Source organism: Podarcis erhardii (genome assembly GCF_964252035.2).
Source record: "Podarcis erhardii genome assembly, chromosome: 17".
In the NCBI taxonomy this organism is placed as follows: Eukaryota; Metazoa; Chordata; class Lepidosauria; order Squamata; family Lacertidae; genus Podarcis; species Podarcis erhardii.
Genome location: NC_138515.1, coordinates 955,629 through 974,956, shown reverse-complemented (window position 1 = coordinate 974,956; position 19,328 = coordinate 955,629). Strand labels below are relative to the sequence as shown.

Here is a 19,328-nt window from a genome sequence, read left to right as displayed (position 1 = left end):
TTGTTAGCTGCCATGGACTCATTGAGGAAAGGTGGGGTATAGATGTTTTAAATACAGTACATAAATAAATAAATAAATAAATAGCAGAATCCTTACTGTTCTTTATTTTTCTGCTAGGGAATGAAACCTTTAGATTTTTTTTTTTTTAATAATATTTATTGAATTTTCCAGTAAAACATACCAATACAAAACAATTACAATAAAGACAAACACAAACAAAAAACAACAAGTATAATTCCAAAAATTATTTTCTCAACCTAATTTCCCCGACTTCCTCATACCTCACCGTTTTGTATTCTAATTTCATTATCCCGTCAGCAACTCCATTCCCTTATTTCCCAATTTTTTTTAACAAATTCCATTCCTTTTCATACTCTAATATCTCTGAAAACCACCATATTTTTAAATCCACGTCAATCTAACATTCCTTAATCTTATAGTATTTATTAAGATAGTCCTTAAATTTCTTCCAATCTTCTTCCACTGTCTCTTTCTCCTGGTCTCGGATTCTGCCCGTCATCTCTGCAAGTCCCATATAATCTGTCATCTTCATCTGCCATTCTTCCAGGGTTGGTAAGTCTGATGTCTTCCAATACTTTGCAATGAGAATCCTTGCTGCTGTTGTAGCATATAAAAACAAAGTTCTATCCTTCTTTAACACCACATGACTAACCATGCCCAGGAGGAAGGCCTCTGGTTTCTTCAGGAAAGTGTATTTAAACATCTTCTTCATTTCATTATATATCATTTCCCAGAAAGCCTTAATCCTTGGGCATGTCCACCAGAGGTGAAAGAATGAACCTTCATTCTCTTTGCATTTCCAACATTTGTTATCTGACAAGTGGTTAATATTTGCAAGCTTGACTGGGGTCATGTACCACCTATATATCATTTTCATAATATTTTCTCTCAAGGCATTACACGCCGTGAATTTCATGCCGGTGGTCCACAACCTTTCCCAGTCAGCGAACATAATATTGTGACCAATATCTTGTGCCCACTTGATCATAGCTGATTTAACAGTTTCATCCTGCGTATTCCATTTCAGCAGCAAGTTATACATTTTTGATAAGTTCTTAGTATTGGATTCTAACAATTCTGTTTCCAATTTAGATTTCTCCACCTGGAAACCAATTTTCTTATCCATCTTGTAAAAACCTCCATTATTTGATAATAGTGAAGCCAATCTCTAACTTTGTCCTTTAGTTTCTCAAAACTCTTCAATTGAAAGTTACTACCCTCCTGTTCTAAAATTTCCCAATATTTCGGCCATGTGGACTCCATATTAAGTCTTTTCACAGCTTCCAAATCCAAATCAAAACTTTATTAGCAAAGCCAACAGGCCACAGCTATACAAGAATTAAAAATAGAAATAAGGATAAAAGGGAGAAAAGAACAAGCAAAAGGAGGTCCGTCAGATGAACAAGTCTGTCACTCAGATGGTGGCCCTCAATTTCATAGCTCTCTCGATGTACCTCGCGACCTTCTCTGTTATCTGACTATCCGTATCAGATAAGAGGAAATGCAGTGTGATATCTGGTGAATGGCCGGGGTTGGCGAGAATGAGTGGAGTAATAATCTCATTCCTTAGGTCTTTGTAAAGGGGGCAGGATAGGAGGACGTGGGACATTGTTTCCGTGTTACCATCTCCACATGGGCAGAGTCGTTTTTCAAATGGAGTCTTTTGGTAGCGACCTTCGAGTACGGCAGAAGGGAGAACATCCCATCTAGCCAATGTAAAGGCACGTCTGTATTTTGGGATGGTTAATTTAAACAAATATGAAGCTGGAGAATCAAAATGAGAAGGGGGAAAGTAGGTATACCATGGGCACAGTTTCTTTAAGATAGTCAGGTTGTTTTGCCGTTCAATGTCTTTCAGGCGCTGGCCTATTAGACTCTTTGCTTTAATGAAGCCCATTGATAGTAGGGACTGTGAATGCAGACCGCATGTAAGAAGTTTTTGATGCACAGTTTTGAACCACTTGCTTTTGTAAGGGTCTTGCATTACTAGAGGCAGTAGACCAGGTGGATTTCGATTAAGACGAAGCCAATAGTTAAATGTTCTTTGCCAGGTCTGAGTTTCTACAGATGGAAGGCAGGCCTCGAGTCGTAATGCTGCGTTTGGAACACAGGAGGGGACGCCGAATATCTGCCTTAGGAATTTAGACTGAACAGTTTCAAGACTGGAGCAGTGGTTCCCCGTCCAGATTTGTGCCCCATACAGTAACTGCGCCAGAGGTTTTGCTTGAAAAACTTCAAAGGCTGCTGGGATGTATCTGCCCCCCTTCGTATAAAAGAAGCGGGACAGCATCTTAATACTTTGAGCTGCTTTTTCTTTGGCACATTTTTGATGGACATCCCAGGACCCGGTCGACTGGAAAACGATACCCAGATATTTGAAGGCTTTAACCTGTTCAATTGTCTGGTTATCCATCCTCCAGCTGTACTGTCTGTGTTTCCTTGCAAAAACCATAATTTTGGTTTTCTGATAGTTTATTACCAGTTGCTCTCTCCTGCAGTATGCTGAAAATTCACCTATGAGCCTATTTAAGCCTATTCTTGTTCGAGATAGGAGTATCGCATCATCAGCATACAAAAGTACTGATATTGATTTGTCAGCCAGTTTGGGGGCGTGGAAGTCCGGAGATGACAAACAATTAACCATATCATTGATGTAAAAGTTGAATAAAACTGGGGCCAAGATACAACCTTGCTTGACCCCCTTGCAGACAGGAACTGGTCCTATAAGATGGCCATTTGACGAAGTTCTTACATGCAGCACCGTGTCTTTATATAAACAGCTGATCAGAAATAATAGTCTTTTGTCTATACTTGATGTGCTCAATTTATCCCAGAGTCTTGCACGTGGAATTGAATCGAAAGCAGCCTTTAGATCGATAAAGGCTGCATATAGCACCCCACGGGATTTTTTGGCATATTTGTCAATAAAGTAGGCTAGGGTGAAGCAATGGTCTATGGTGGACCTGCCTTGCCTGAAACCCGCTTGCTCTTCCGCTAGAATAGCTTCAGTTTCCAGCCAGCTAGTTAGCTTAATATAAAGATGTTTAGCATATAGTTTGCTGGGTATAGGCAGAAGACTGATTGGTCTATAACTCGCCGGGTCTGGCATAGGTCCTTTTTTGTAGATTGGAATAACTATTGCCTCAGTCCAACCATCTGGAAGTAAACCCGTTGAGTCGATCCAAGAAAATAAAGACGCCAGCAGGGGGGCCCACCAGCCAATGTTGGACTTCAGAAGTTCGGCAGGGATGTAGTCATTCCCTGGGGCCTTGTTGTTCTTTAATTGTGCGATTAAGTCTTTTCACAGCTTTTGCTTCCATTGATGAAAGCCACCTTGGAGTTTTGTTCTCCAGTAGGTCTTTATATCTAATCCACACATTGTACAATGCTTTCCTGACAATATGACTTTTAAAGCCTTTATGAATCTTCACTTTGTCATACCACAAATATGCATGCCACCCAAAAGAGTTGTTAAAACCTTCCAAATCTAAAATGTCTGTGTTTTTACGAAGCAGCCAATCCTTCAACCAGCAGAAAACTGCTGATTCATAATAAAGTTTCAAATCTGGCAGGGCAAATCCCCCCCTGTAGTAATGCTCACCCCCAACCGCTTGCCCCTCCCTTCTCCTGCCTCTGCTCTCCGGCCAGGCCAGGACGCCCAGGGCAAGGTTGGCAGGTGAAATTACCTTTTTTTGCATAACAGAACAAGTAAGACCCGGTAGGGCTGCCACCACTCCCTCTTGTCCAGGGGACCCCGAATCACAACCCAGGGAGCAGGCTGCGACCCATTTAACCTGGCTGTCCCCCTACTCCACAAGCTGCATCCACAGACTTGCAGGCAGAAGTTCTACGGTAGAGCGTAACAAAGCGTAAGGCTAGGACTTAGCTATTCCCTTCGGAAAGGCACACAACTAAAACAGTTTCATTCTTAAAAGGTTTATTTTAAAATAACATAAGAAACATGCTAAAATAGCAGGCACTCTTTTGGGTGTTACAGATAAGAAAAATAACAAAGTTACATAGTATAGCTAACTATACATACTCACAAGGTCTAACACAGAATAGGATAGCTGACATTCTTTAGGCATCTGCAAGTTGAAGGCTTTTGAAGATCTCCATTTCAAAAGACAAAACGACGGCTATTAGGATGGAACAATAGAGCCGGGCATCTTTGCGGATTGCAGAGCAAAGGCAGAGAGCGCAGATCAGGATAATTCCCTGATCCTTTATTCACAATTTGCACAAGGCGTCGTAACTTTCAAACCAATCATAAGACTCAAATTATTTTTGAATGCACCAATGACCGGCTTGCTGGTCAATTATTTTACTTCTTGACAGCTGGGCCAATTTAGAATACAACTCCAAATCAAAGGGGTTCCTCCCTTTCGGGGAAATTAGCCAGAGACACATTCCCAAGCAATTCAAGGACAGATAGCATCACTGGGAGGGGGGGAGAGGTTCACACTCTCAACCTCAGGTGTTAGTTCTTAAATCAAGACTTCCTTGGGTTCAATAAAGCTTTCAGCTGAGGAGCCAACTAGTCTAGGGGTTAAAGATACACAACTTCTTTCCCAGGGTCCCTGTGGCTGATGAAACTCCCACAAGGCTTCACTCCTTTTACTTGACCAAAGAATAATTTCTAAATAATACTAACTTTACTACACCCCCCTTTCCTTTGCGTCAGTTAAAATCTTAAATTTTATTCTGGGCTTTTTGCCCTGCCAGATAAATTTAGAAATGTCTCGCTGCCATCCCTTGAAACACTCCATCTTGTCAACAATTTGCAATGTTTGAAACAAAAATAACATTCTATGCAATACATTCATCTTAATTGCTGCTATTCGGCCAGACAAAGAAAGTTTCAAGTTAGCCCAAATTTCTAAATCTTTTTTCACTTGGTTCCAACATTTCTCATAGTTGTCTTTAAACAAGTTCACATTTTTAGCTGTCATATTAATCCCCAGATACTTTACGCTCTTAACCACAGTTAGACCTGTTTCATCCTGAAACTTTTCCTTCTCTCTTACTGTTAGATTTTTCTCTAATACCTTAGTTTTTAATTTATTTAATTTAAATCCTGCCACTTGACCAAACTCTTGAATTAATTCTAGAACCCTTTTCGTACTAGATTCCGGCTCTTGCAATGTAAGTACCAAATCATCTGCAAAAGCTCTCAATTTATATTGTCTCGCTCCGACCTGAACCCCTTTAACCAGCTGGTCTTTTCTTATCATATTCAGCAAAACCTCCAGGACCGAAATAAACAACAGTGGGGAAATTGGGCACCCCTGACGTGTCCCTTTTTCTATCTTAAGTTCTTCTGTAATAACATTATTTACAATTAGCTTTGCTCTTTGTTCAGAATAAATAGCGCCTATACCGTTTTCAAAACCTTGGCCTACCCCCATCCCATGGAGATTCTTCTTCATAAAGGTCCAAGAAATATTGTCAAAGGCTTTCTCCGCGTCCACAAATATCAGAACAGCTTTTGTATTTATATTCACTTCTAGCATTTCCAAAATGTCTATTATGTTCCTTACATTATCTGATAAGTGCCTTTTCGGGAGAAAGCCCGATTGATCCCTATGAATCTCCCCCATCAAAACTTTTTTCAATCTTTTAGCTAGAATGTCAGCAAAAATTTTGTAATCCACATTTAGTAAAGATATTGGGCGGTAGTTCTTCAGTTGGGTCTTTTCAGTCTCTGTCTTTGGTATAAGCGTGATATAAGCCTCTTTCCACGTATCAGGTGCTTCTTTCCCCTCAAGAATTTCGTTGCAGACTTCCTTCAATGGTTGTGTTAGCCATTCTTTTAAAATCTTATAGTATTTGGAAGTCAGTCCATCAGGTCCCGGAGATTTGCCTAGTTTCATATTTTGAATGGCATCTTCTATCTCTTGTTCAGTTATTTTCTGATTCAGAAGTATTTTGTCTTGACATGAAATTTCCTTCATCCCATTTTTCTTCAAGAATTGTTCTATATCAGTCTCTTTTTCTGGCCCTTGTGCATATAGTTGTTTAAAGTATCTCTGGAAGCAGCTTCTAATTTCAATTGGATTGTTAATGTTCTTTCCGTCCACTTCTAAATTTGTCACCGTATTTAGTTTTTGTCTCTTCTTCAATTGCCAAGCCAAGAATTTCCCACATTTATCAGCAGATTCAAACGTTTTCTGTCTCATTTGTTTGATTTTCCATTCTATTTCTTGATTCATCAGTTCCATATATTGAATTTGATATAGTTTAATTTCTCGCAAGATCTCCTGAGACTTTGGTTTTGATCTCAATTTCTTTTCTCCTTCTTTGATCTTTTCTAGAATCTTGTCCTTTTTCTCATTTTGGCTTTTCTTCTTTATTGCATTTTGTTGTATCAAGAGACCTCTCATAACCGCTTTGCTTGCGTCCCAGATTATTCTTTTTTCCACATTTGTCCTCATATTAATTTCAAAGTAGTCTCTTAGTGTTTTTTGGGCCTTTTTGCAAAATTCTTTATCTCTAAATAAAGAGTCATTCATTCTCCATCTAAATGTGCCAGCTGTTGTTTGATTCATTTCCATCTTCACGGCATTGTGGTCAGAGCAAGTCTTTGGGCAGATTTCTACTTTTTTTATCTTCGATGCCAGTCCTCTAGTAACCCATATTTGGTCAATTCTAGTCCAGGTCATTTTAGCTTCAGAGAAAAAGGTTCCTTCTCTTTCAAGGGGATTTTTTAATCTCCAGATGTCAACTAAGTCCATATTGTCAGTCATTTCAAAGAATGTTTTTGGTAACCTTCCGTCTTTAGAAATTACCTGTCTTTGCGCTTTGTCCATGTTTGTAGATACAACTCCATTCATATCTCCCATCAAAATTATATTTGAGTCCATGTAATCCAACAAAGTCTCATGTAGCTTTTTAAAGAATTCAGATTTGCCTTCATTTGGTGCATAAATTCCTAAAATCAGAAATTTCTGACCTTGTAACTGAATTTCGATTGCCAGGTATCTTCCTTGTTCATCTTTAAATATTTGTTTCGGCATCAATCTGTCCTTTGCATATATAACCACTCCTCTTTTTTTCACTCTGTCTGATGAGATAAATTCATGTCCTAGTTTTTTATTGATAAGTAGTTTCCTGTGTACTCTTGTCACATGTGTCTCTTGTAAGCAAATCAAGTCCAATTGTTGTTTCTGTAAAATATGAAATACGTTCTTCCTCTTCCGAGGAATGTTCAGGCCATTACAGTTCCAACTCAGTAGTCGCAAAGCCATGATGAGATTATTTACTTACTCCTCCTACTGCTCCCAATTGTTGCTCTTCATCTGTTGGTGGCTGTAGTCCAAACGATAAATTTGCCACGTCCAGTAGTCCTTTTCCTGATGTTGCTGGCTCTTCTCTAAGTTCTGCTTCCTTCACTAGGTCTTCTCCGTAGTCTCTCAAGAATTTATCTTTATCACTCGGTGTCTTTATTCTGACTTTCTTTCCTCTGTACTTAAAAGATAAGCCTTGGAGGAATTCCCACCTGAAGAAATTTCTGCTTTTTTTCAGTAGTACAACCAGTTCTTTGTAGTCCTCTCTTGCATCCAAAATGGCCTTTGGGATGTCTTTAAAAATCTCCACATAAGAATCTTCAATTTGCAGTGTATTTTGATAATGCAAGTTTAAAAATTTATCTCTTTCTTCCTTTGATCCCAAAGTAATCAAACAATCTCTTGGTTTGTTCTTTTTCTGTCTTATTCCAAGTCTGAATGCACTCGTGATCTTGAGCTGCTCCCCCTGCAGGCCTTCTTGCCAGTAGTCAAAAAATTCTTTTGTAATAAAGTCCGCCAAATTGTCCTGTTCACTTTCTGGGACAAATCTTAATCTTAGGTTACGATCCCTCCTTTGAAGATCTATCATAGCAAAGGATAAGTCATGGTCCGCCAGTTTCTTTACAAGCGGTGGTATTTTTCCCTGTGTTTCGGTTGCAATCTCTCTTGCCTCCTCAGCAATTTTTCGTGTAGTACCTGATTCCTCAAGAAGCCTTCCAATATTTTGAGCATTGGCAGTAACTTGAGTTCCCAATTCTTTTAAGCTGGAAGTATTCAAGTCCAGTTTTTTTGAGATCTCAGCTACTTGTTTACTTGTGTCAGTCCCTTGTTTTGTTAAAAATTCCAGAGATTCATTTATTTTTCCAAGAACTTTTGTCAAAGCATCTTCTGCAGACATAGCTTTAGGTTTTGTTTGCGAGGCTGCAGCTGCTCCTACAACTGAGGCCCTTCTTGACTGTGTAGTACTGTATGTTTTGCCGGATCTGAGGTTTTTCTCCTGAGCCTGGTCTATTTTTCCTTTACCATCTGCCATGCCACTATCAGCCAGGCCAAGGTCAGTCCCAAACTCCTAGAATTGTTTTTACTAGTAAATTTCCAGTGGCTCAGCTTCTAGTTGCTTAGTTGTTTCTCACAATGCAGCAAAGTCTCCTCTAGGGGGGGAACTCACAGCTTAGATTTACAGTTCACAGTTCTTGCAACTAATATAATGTTTCAAAGTTCCCCCTCCATCTCTTTTACAAGAGAAAAAATCCCCAGTTCCAGCACTTTTTTAAAAAAATAGTTTCCATATGTAACAGTCCAGGTAAAGTCCTCAACAATGTATCTTTCCCAGTTATTTTCCAGGCTCACTTCCTTAACAGTTCAAAATTTTTCCTTTTTAAAGAGCAGTCCGCTCCCAGGATAACAAAGGCAGTGGATAAAATTCTATTCTTCCCTTTCATGCAGGTTAAATAGTTTCAGTGACAGTTCTCCCTCACCGCTCCTGCCCGCTGAGTGAGGGGGTATTTTGCTTTTAGGCAATGGGTTTGTTATTCAAATATAGTCCTCAAAGGTTTCAGCTTAAAAGTCTCTTTGCTCTCTTGTCTCTACAATGCGGTAAGGCAGACTTCCCTTTTGTGCCTTTCCCGTGGTGGCCAATCTTTTAAACTTTAAGATCCAATTTAAGTCTTTAAATCTTTACTCTTTAAAATCCAATTTAAGCTTTTGATCCTACTCACGAGTAGATGCTTTCGGAGTCAATTTGCAGGAAGAAATCAGCGCTCTCCGATAATGGCGACGCGGCTTCGCTCCACAGGCTGGGTAGCGGCTCTCAGCACCGCGCTCCTCCCGACACCATTCCGTAGCCTTTAAAAAGGCTCTTTCGCAGTTCGGAGGGGTCGTAATGGTACCCGCCGAGCCTCCTTGCTTACAGGCTTCTCCACCTGTAATTTTTAAGGGTCCCCGCTTCGCCGTAGTGGCAGGACCCGAACCCGCGGAGCAGGCTTCTCCCGGAGCTCCGGGAAAAGTCCACCATTAATCGCTGGCGCCGACCCGAAGTCCGAAACCTTTAGAATTTTAACCCATAAGCTGAATGGGGATGTTCTTATTTTGACCTGTCAAAATATGTCTGCCTTCTCAGTAAGCACTTGTGAAATTGTCCTAATACACTCAGGATCTTTGCACTGTCAACAACAAGCAAATTAAATGAGAGGCGAACAGGGAACAGATGGAGAAAGTATTTTGTTTTATATTTGATGTGGGGCTTTTTACTTCCTAGTAGCAAGCTTGCTGTTACGAATCCTCTGCCAAGATTGTAAACTGTAAATAGTTCAGTGATAGTGAATTATAAAAAGGCTTCTGGTGGCATCATGAGTCTGCTTTGTGACTAACACACACGTTCATAAAGTCCTGTGGGTTCTCACTTTGGAGGTCAGGCCAGAGGGCATAGTAAATAATCTCTCTCTTTCTCTCGCTTTTTATAGCCAAACACAAGGGAAATGGGTTAGTATTAGATTCTGACAGGTCCTGGGACTGTATTTTCATCCAGCCATCCAGCCTCAAACTACACAGCAATTGTATCAAGGGACAAAGGCTCTTGCAAAGCCACGCATGCAATGAGTCACCCAAAATCACTCTAGACTTCACCCAAGAAAAAATTAATCAAGGCAAACACTCAGTTACACGTCACAAACCAAATTTAAATGGTCCTGTTACTTTCTATAGACTGTGCACTGAAGAAATTATACCAGATTACATATTTCAAAGGAAACCATTAGCTTGATGTTATCTGAATGACATCAGAGTCCCGGGGAGGGCAGTCTCCATTCATGCAGTATTGAGTTCTGAGCAACTCAATACTGTACATCCCTGCAAGGTTGCCAGTTCTTACTTGCCACAGGTCGTAGGTGAGTGGCGATTTATAAGGCAAAACTAGTAAATAAGTTCCCTGTTCCAACAGTCTCAAGTCTTTGCGCATGCTATGGGTGGGGGTGAGGTTTAGGGGCAAGGGAGCCAGGCTGACCATGAACTTCTATCTGAATGTGATAAATAATAATAATAATAATAATAATGCAGGTTTAATTAAATACTTTTATACAAACAAACATCTCTGCTTTTCTCCATCTCTTTCTGTATCAGAGTCAGGCTGGGGTCAGGCTTATGTAAAAGGGCCACTTACTAAAGCAGGGGGCAAGCCAGAAGAGTAGGAGGTACTATTATTCTTAATCCTTTGTTACCCAAAGGTCTCCAGATGACTTTCAACGTATTTAAAACACACTCACACCCATATACAGTGGTACCTCGGGTTACATACGCTTCAGGTTACATACGCTTCAGGTTACAGACTCTGCTAACCCAGAAATAGTACATCGGGTAAAGAACTTTGCTTCAGGATAAGAACAGAAATTGTGCTCTGGCAGCGCAGCAGCAGGAGGCCCCATTAGCTAAAGTGGTGCTTCAGGTTAAGAACAGTTCCAGGTTAAGAACGGACCTCCGGAACGAATTAAGTACTTAACCTGAGGTACCACTGTACATATGTACATATGGTACTTGCATCATATATAAATAGGTTGTAAGTACCATAATAACAGAATTAAACAAACCCCAAGATGGCCACAGGAAGCATTGGTAACACACTGATAACAGGTAAGTACTCTGTTGACCATGTCGTTGGCATTTGTCTGTCTAGAGCAGTGTTTCCCAACCTTGGGCCTCCAGATGTTTTTGGCCTACAACTCCCATCATCCCTAGCTAGCAGGACCAGTGGTCAGGGATGATGGGAATTGTAGTTCAAAAACAGCTGGAGGCCCAAGGTTGGGAAACACTGGTCTAGAGAGACAATAGAAGAGTGTGTCATCAGAGATAAATTCAAACTATTGGATAGTTACAGCACCTGCTGCGACTGCAGAGACCGATACGGGAGCGACATGTTTTGTTGCAGCTGGGGCAGATGAAGGTGCCTGGTTTCGCTGTTACAGATGCACCATGGCATTTCATCTCTCAGCTCTCACTCCCAGTGGTCATTTTTCCTCTGGTCACTGCTGTGGATGCACAACCTGACTGTTTCCAGACACTGTGGTCATCTGCAAGGAATTCCCATATGGCAGGATTAATGTTGCCAGCCTTTGTGTCACATTTGCAGACATCTTTATAACACAGAGTTGGTCTGCCAGTAGGCCTGGTGCCTGAAGCTAACGCCCCAAAAAGCACATCCTTTGGGATCCTGCCATCTTACATTCTGTGGACATTACCCAGCATAAACGACTTCCCTTGGTCAGTCTGGCTCACAGCCTTCAGGAGTTCCTGCAATAAGGTCCAAAAATATGATGGTGGCTGGAATGCGGGCCACTGAGCTTCATTGTACCTGTTATAATTCTTTTAACCTGTTTGTTTGTTTAATTCAGTCCCTCTTCATGCCATTCATGCTTTTGTAACCTTTTGGCTAAACTACTGCAACACAGTCTTTGTGTGGCCGTCACTAGCAATGATTCAATAGAGTGAGACAGCCCATCTTCTGTTGCCTTCCAGGAATAATTAAAGTTGATGGTTTGGAATTATAAAGCCCTAAAGCAAGGTAGCCAACGTGATGGCCTTCAGATGTTGCTGGACCACAACTCCCATTGTCCCTGATGGTTGGCTGGGCTGGCTGGAGACAATGGGAGTTGGAGTTCAACAATATATGGCAGGCACCACAAGTTTATGAATTTATGCTTTCTGAGGGTGTCTGAGCCAGTACACCTGCATGATCTCTAGTTCTCCATACCACTAAGGTGACTAGGTAAAAACAATAATGTTACAAAAGTTGGGTGCCACCCATTCTCTCTGCCGGTTGGTAGCAAGATTCCAGGGCGTTCCAGGTGCTCACCCAGGGTCTGTGATCCTTTGGGGAATCAAGACACATTGGAGACTGTTGTAGCTTTAAGAACTATGGTTTATTCACCTCTTTACACATTCAGTCTGTCTATAGAGAGTCCAGATCTTACAGCTTGGTCATTTCGAGAGGTGCTTGTCCCCCACAGCAGTGCAGCTCTGGAGTCCAAGGCAACTCTCCCAGCCTGCCTTCAGCCAGCCTGCCCAAGATGGATCTCAGTCTCTGACCTCTCCCTTCTTCCCAGCACACCTTGCTCAAAAGACTCTCTTTTTGTGTCACCTCAAACACACACCAATCCCATGGCAACCTCAGTTTGCCCAGGCCCAAGATTCCTCTCAGATGGGCCATCAACAGCTTTTGTCATGTTAATGCATCTATCCTGGGTGAGACCCTGACTTGGAAAGTAAGCTTTGCCAGCACTTTTCCATTGGTCTCCAATCTTCCCTTCAATCCTTCAGATAATCAAAATTCTACTATTTATTAATTTCTATGGTTTAGGGGGAAGAGAAGAATGGAAGAGAAAGGACAGGACTGCTGCACCCTTAAGAGTTGGGCAGCAGAGGCAATTTCAGCACCTGCCATTTGCCCCTTTCCCATGCAACCAAAGTGGAGACAGTCTAGCAGCACACACACACACAACAGAAATGTGTGCACCACTCAGAGCCTCCCCAGGAGGAGGTGTAAGTGAATCTGCTGTATTGATCTTGAAGCAAGGGCCCCCAGCTTCAGGGTCCCCCCCCCCACTGCTTCCTTTTTTTAAAAAAGTAAGCAAGCAAAAGTCTCTTGCAGAACAAGAGATACACAGGGAAATATGCAGGTGCCATTCCAACCAATGGCTTTGTGAAAAAGGATCCCACTACTGCCTTTTAGTGTTTTAACCAATGACTGAGGTCACAAATATAATTGATGTTTATGACAGTCTTCTGTGCTAGAGAGAAAAATCTAAAGTCACACATGCATCCATTTTTGTAGAGGGGACTTCCTGGTTAATTCTAAAAGTGTTTTTCCCCCTTGCAATTGTTGCCTCCCACTTGGACTCCATGCTTCATTAAAAAAGAAAAGAAGGCAAGTCTCTAGTTCTTGTACAATGACTGCCACTCAAGATTTATTAATATAATTGCCTTAAATTATTTGAGGAGTCTTGGTCCAACATGTACTGAACTTCCTGTGGTGAGTCCCAGAGCCTAATTACATGCTACATCCAAATGCATGTAAAAGTATTTTGATACCCTCCCAAAAATGCAAACTGCTTCACAAGAAGGGGGCGGGGAGGATGTTGCCCTGTCTGTACTGCAAAATCTCCCTCTTCTCAGGATTCCAGTTACGGTATATGTTTCCACTGTGCTTAGAGGTCTGCTGGGAAAGGCAAGTAAATGGCTAAGTATTCCCTCCCCCTTGCAAACCGTCTAAATTTCCCTCTCCAGAGGAGCTTCTCTTTCAAAAAAAAAATGGCTTTAGGACTCTCTTACACACATCTGTAGTTAGGTGCTCAGATGAGGTTTGTTGTGTGTTTTATCTCCAGCAAATTGAATGCATGGCACATTTTAAAGAAAAGAAGAACAAATATCCTGAAGTCTGTGAAGCAGAGATTTGGGGGAGTGTTGGCCATGCAGAACAAAACAGAAGAAGCCCTTGACGGCCATTTACCTGAGTTTCCTGCGATGGTTAAGCAGGTGAAGGAGGACAGGCAGCTGGGCAGATGAATTGGAGGATTATGTATCTCAGTGTTCTTAGACACCACCTCCTACAGGTTACTGAAGCACTTCTATCTTACTTGCTGATTTCTGAAGCCAAAAAGGCTGTAAATCCCATTTCAGTCTATACTCCCACACCAGACTGTTCCTGGCTAGAAAGACTGTTAAGAGGAAAAAGACCTTGCATGCACATGCATCCTCCCCGCTTCATTCCAACTAAACATCCATCTGACTGTCTTGGTGGATTTCCTGCCTCTCCTGCTGTCAGGCCAGACATTGCCTTCTCAGATTTTGTCAGTTTAATTCAAGTGTGGGCTTCTTCGGGTTCTGCACACAGCCAAACAAGCATTAGAGCTGGAATGAAACTTGCGCACAAAGAAACCACCAGCTTCCCTGGACCTGGGAGGAGAGGTGTGTGCTGTCAGGGGCGGGCAAGGAGTGGCTCACAGATCGATGGGAGCAAAGTGGAGTTGCCAACTCACCAGAAAAATAACTGGTTTGTGTCTTTAACAGCAGCATGTGGTGTAGACATCCACAGGTGGTGCTTTTCATAGTATGGAGATAAGCCTTAGATTACACCTGCTAACATTTGTTGCTAGTTGTTGTTAAAGGCAAAGGACATTAAAAATAATAAAAGCTGGCAACAGTAGAGCAGAAACATGAAGTCTGAGTTTACTCAAAAATAAGTCCCATTAAATGGGATGTTCCCAAGCAAACATAGACCTCTTGCAATCCAAACCTAGGCATCTTGCAATCCAAACCTAGGCCAAGATCTGGCCTTTTGAGTGGTGGCTCCCCACTTGCGGAATGCTTTCCCAGGGAGGGAGGGAGGCAAGCCTTGACCTGTTTTTAGGCACCAGGCAAAGACTTGTATCTTTACCCAGTTTATACTTTAATTTGAAGGCATTGAGGCATTGAGGCCTCTTTCTGTGGGATCAGTAAGTCCTCATGTGTTTTATCTGTTCTGCTATGTTTTTAGATTTTTATTGGATGAATGTTCTTAGCTGGTTTGTCACTTTTTGGTTCGTCTGTGAGAAAAGTGACCAGCAAATACAATAAGAAGTAAGCAAGTGTGTACAAAGATTGCAGCCTTGGCACCATGGCTCTCCATATCCACCTGTACTAATGCTTCCAAATGGGGGGTAATGAGGACCGTTAATGGGGTTGCGCCTTGCCTCAAGACAGTCTGCGTTTCCCTTAAACTGTTTCTACAGTCACAGCAGTAACCCTTCAGCGATTTGACTACACCTGTGAAGGTGCACTCTTCCCTTGCCCTTGAGACAGGCATTTGCTGACATGAGGCAGGAAAAAATATAGTTAGAAAACATGCAAACAGAGATAGCAGGGTTGCCACATCTTTATTTGACACTGCTCCTGTGTCAAGTTTGACCCACAGACATTAGCAAGTGACCATGTTTATCCGCATGCATGGAAAGTGCCATGAATTCTGCCATTTTCTGTAGCCCAAGCTGCCTTTAGCACAGGAGCAAGAAAAATGTATTTCTTGGTTAGTTGGCAACCTCTGAAATAGAAAGTAGGCTGAAGATGGGTCTCATTTTGCAAGCTGGACTTAGTGGTTGATCTCTAAATGAGAAGCCTAACCCAACATGCCATGAGCACTGCAGTGACTCCACAGACACCCAGTGTTATCTGCATCTCAACATAAAGATGCTGTGAAGACAGTGGTCTGAATGGTGCAGCAGAAATGCTTCCTTTGCCTTTTGTCCCTTTGAATGTGTAGCAAAAGCTAGTTTTTTAACCCCAATTAACTGCTGGCAGAATGCTTCAGCTGTGTGCTTCCTGCCCAGCTTGGCTGGCTTTGACTTATTTAGCCCACAGAATATTTAACAGGAGGTGAAAACAACAAGGCCAACATGCCATCCAAGCCTTTGATCACAACTTGTGGTAGTCACCAGTGAATTTCTTCCTGTCTTTGTTGGCATACAGACCTCTCTCTCTCCAAAGGCAGCTGTGAGTAGAGCCTCAATCAGCCACCAGGAGGCAGGAAAATAAAGTCAGCCTCTTGAACCAAATAGTCTGGGTGGAGGCAGCATTCAGTCCCTCCCGCTCTTTCTCAGAAATAATGACTGAACATCTTCAGCAAGTTATGAGATGGCTATACTGTGAGTCCTGTAACTCTCAAATGTAACCCACAAGGTCAATACAATGATTCCTTCACTGGGACAAATCAGTGTCTACAAACGGCATATAAGCTTGCACAAAAAATGTTTCTGAGCTAAAGCCCTTGGCTGCTGTGTATTTTCAGTCTTAAGAAGGCAGGTAATAGGAAGAGACTTTTGCAGACTTGACTGGCCCTGAGCAAATCACAACAGACCTTCAGTGTGGGTTTGAGCAGACCCCCACCTCCAAGCACTAGAAATTATCCTTCCTTCTGGCAATGTTCATAAGAAACAAGGAGGAGGAGATTACCACTCTCTGTACCGACAGAGACCCTTGGCCTTGACCCACTACAGGTGAACCTCTTTATGCCATGTTTCTTCATTGGTAATTTTAATATTTCTTGTAGAAATATTAGTACAATCAAGCAGTATATAAATTTGTTGGTTAAATAAAAGTAAAAATGCATCTGTTGAAATTCTGCTCACTAAAAGCATGGGCGTAGGAAATAAAAAGCAGCTGATGAGACTTGCATAGTGCATCATGCCAGTCTTTAAACTAAAATGTTTAAAAACTAAAATGTTTAAACTAAAATGCCTTCTAGGCAAAATTATCTGTCTGTTTGCAGCCAAAAGTGAAAGCTTTGAAAAGCAACAGTTCTGTCAATAGGCGATAAAAGGAATTGAAAGTGAGAGGAATTTATAATATGGCCGTTGCCCACATTCCTAATCCCAAAAGTTGCAAACCTAAATACGCACAAGGTCAAGAGCTGCAAGACTCACATCACCCCCTCTTCTCTAACTGACCATCCCAATAGTCTCCCAGTGTTTTGTAACTCCCCCCCCCTTTCCAGCAGGTACAGCTTTCCCTCACTTCTTCTGCCTCAATCAAGTCTGGCGAGGGTTTACCAGGGCTTAGTATGTCTAGAAAAAGAACAAAAGTACCTCAGGTCATGTGCAGAGTGCATTCCATCACCTACAATAAATCAGTGAGGTGGGTCCTCCAGTTCAGGGAGTATGGCTTGCAACCAAGCACAAGCTCCAGCACCCATTCACCTTGGTTCTTAAACTACGGCATCTTCTTTCTTCCTCACCATACTCTATAAAAACCTATAAAGTTTCCAGACCACTTCATGCATCAGATGAAATGGATAACTCCAGCCGCATTTTGTTGGCTGAGAGAATGGCTGCTTCTTGAAAACACGGACATTCTGGACTTAGAAGGTTTTAATAATGTTTTTGGGTGGCATGCATATTTGTTGTATGACAAGGTCAAAGCACATAAAGCGTTTAAAAACCATATTGTCAGGAAAGCACTGTTTAATGTCTGGATAAGATATAAGGATTTGCTTGAAAACAAAACTCCAAGGTGGTTGTCACCAATGGAAGCGAAGGCTCAAAAAAAGCTCAATATGGAGGCCAATTGGCCGAAATATTGGGAAATTTTAGAACAAGAGGGAGATCGATTAAAACTGCAGAGTTTTGAAAAACTAAAAAACAAAGTGCGAGATTGGCTTCATTATTACCAAATAATGGAGGTTTACAATTTGGACAAGAAAATTGGCTTCCAGGTGGAAAAATCAAAATTGGAAATAGAACTGTTAGATCCCAAAACTAAGAACTTGTCAAGAATGTATAACTTGCTGTTGAAATGGGGCACTCAGGATGAAACGGTAAAATCGGTTATGATTAAATGGGCACAAGATGTTGGACATAATATTATGATGGCTGACTGCGAACAGTTATGGACCACAGGTATGAAGTTTACGGCATGTAATGCCTTAAGAGAGAACATAATGAAAATGATCTATAGGTGGTACATGACACCAGTCAAGCTTGCAAAAATTTATCATTTGCCCGAAAATAAATGTTGGAAATGCAAAGAGACTGAAGGTACATTCTTTCACCTTTGGTGGACATGCCCAAGGATTAAGACTTTATGGGAGATGATCTATAACGAAATGAAAAAGGTATTTAAATATACCTTTCTGAAGAAACCAGAGGCCTTTCTCCTGGGCATGGTCGGCCAATTGGTGTTAAAGAAGGATAGAACTTTCTTTATGTATGCCACAACAGCAGCAAGAATACTTATTGCAAAGTATTGGAAGACACAAGATTTACCCACCCGGGAAGAATGGCAGATGAAGTTGATGGACTATATGGAACTGGCGGAAATGACTGGCAGAATCCAAGACCAGGGAGAAGAGTCGGTGGAAGAAGATTGGAAAAAATTTAAAGTTTATCTACAGAAACATTGTAAAATTAAGGAATGTTAGAAGGATGTTGGAATGAAGCTATGTGGTTTTAGCAGAAATGTTATAAAGGATTAAGTAAAAATGGATTGGTAATTAGTGAAAGAGGAGAATGTAAAATTATAGTATATCAAGATAAATTTTTAGGATAAAAACAAAGATGGAAAGGATTTGCTGAAATATCTAATTGAACTAGAATACAAAAAAGGGAGGTGTAAGGAGGTCAAGGAAATAAGCAAAGGAAAGAAAGTTATGTAAAGGTTGGATTTGTGGGGTTTTTTTCGGGCTTTGTTTGTTTAACTTTTTTCTTTTTCTTTCTGTAACCTTCAAAACTTTAATAAAATCTATTATAAAAAAAACACAGATGAAATGGATAACTCAAGGGATGGTCTAGGCTGCGATGGGTGTTGTTTTTGGCCACTCTAGGCAAGTTCAAATACTTACCTCCACTCTCACTCATCTAATGGCATGCTGAGCCACAGACTGACATCACATGACCAAGAGTTGACCAAAATGCTCTGTTCACATGTTCATTTTAAATGCCTGTCCTGGCTTTATTTCCTCCCATCCCTTTACATTTCCACCTCAGTGGCAGGCCGCCAAGGGAGATCACGAGGCTCTTGAGTGCGTCCCCTGGAATGCAAAGGCTGTGGCCCATCTGGTGAGCTTCTGGAAGCTTCAGTCAGAAGTGTAGGTGGCGGCTTGTCCAAATGGGTGTTCTTTCTCTTTCTTTCTTTCGTTATTTGCAGGACTATTTCTGCAACATGTTGTTGATGTAATGCTGTTGGCACTGCCTCAAGAGACAATGGAATGTGCCTGCAATTCTAACCCCCCTTACAGAGGAGCATGCCCAATTGAATTCAGCAGGTCTTACTTCTGAGCAGACATGTATGGGATTTGATTGGTAGACATTTTAACAGCAAACGTCCCTTAAATTTTGGCTGCGATAAGAAATAAAGTCTTCAGGGTGACATGGGAATCCTGAGGAATCCTTTAGCAGTAGGATTAATAGGGTTCTGATCTTCAACATTTGCATTAAGTGAAGACTGTGAGATACTCAGAAATTGTTCTTAGGTGCTGCAGTTTTTAAATGATGTGTACAGCCCCAG

At 41.4% G+C, this 19,328-nt stretch overlaps 1 long non-coding RNA gene across 1 annotated transcript in view; it reads left to right on the top strand.

Moving 5' to 3' along the window:
* LOC309332027 overlaps positions 1-19,328 on the top strand; it is a 120,766-nt gene that overhangs the window by 4,430 nt on the left and 97,008 nt on the right. The window lies entirely within an intron of this gene.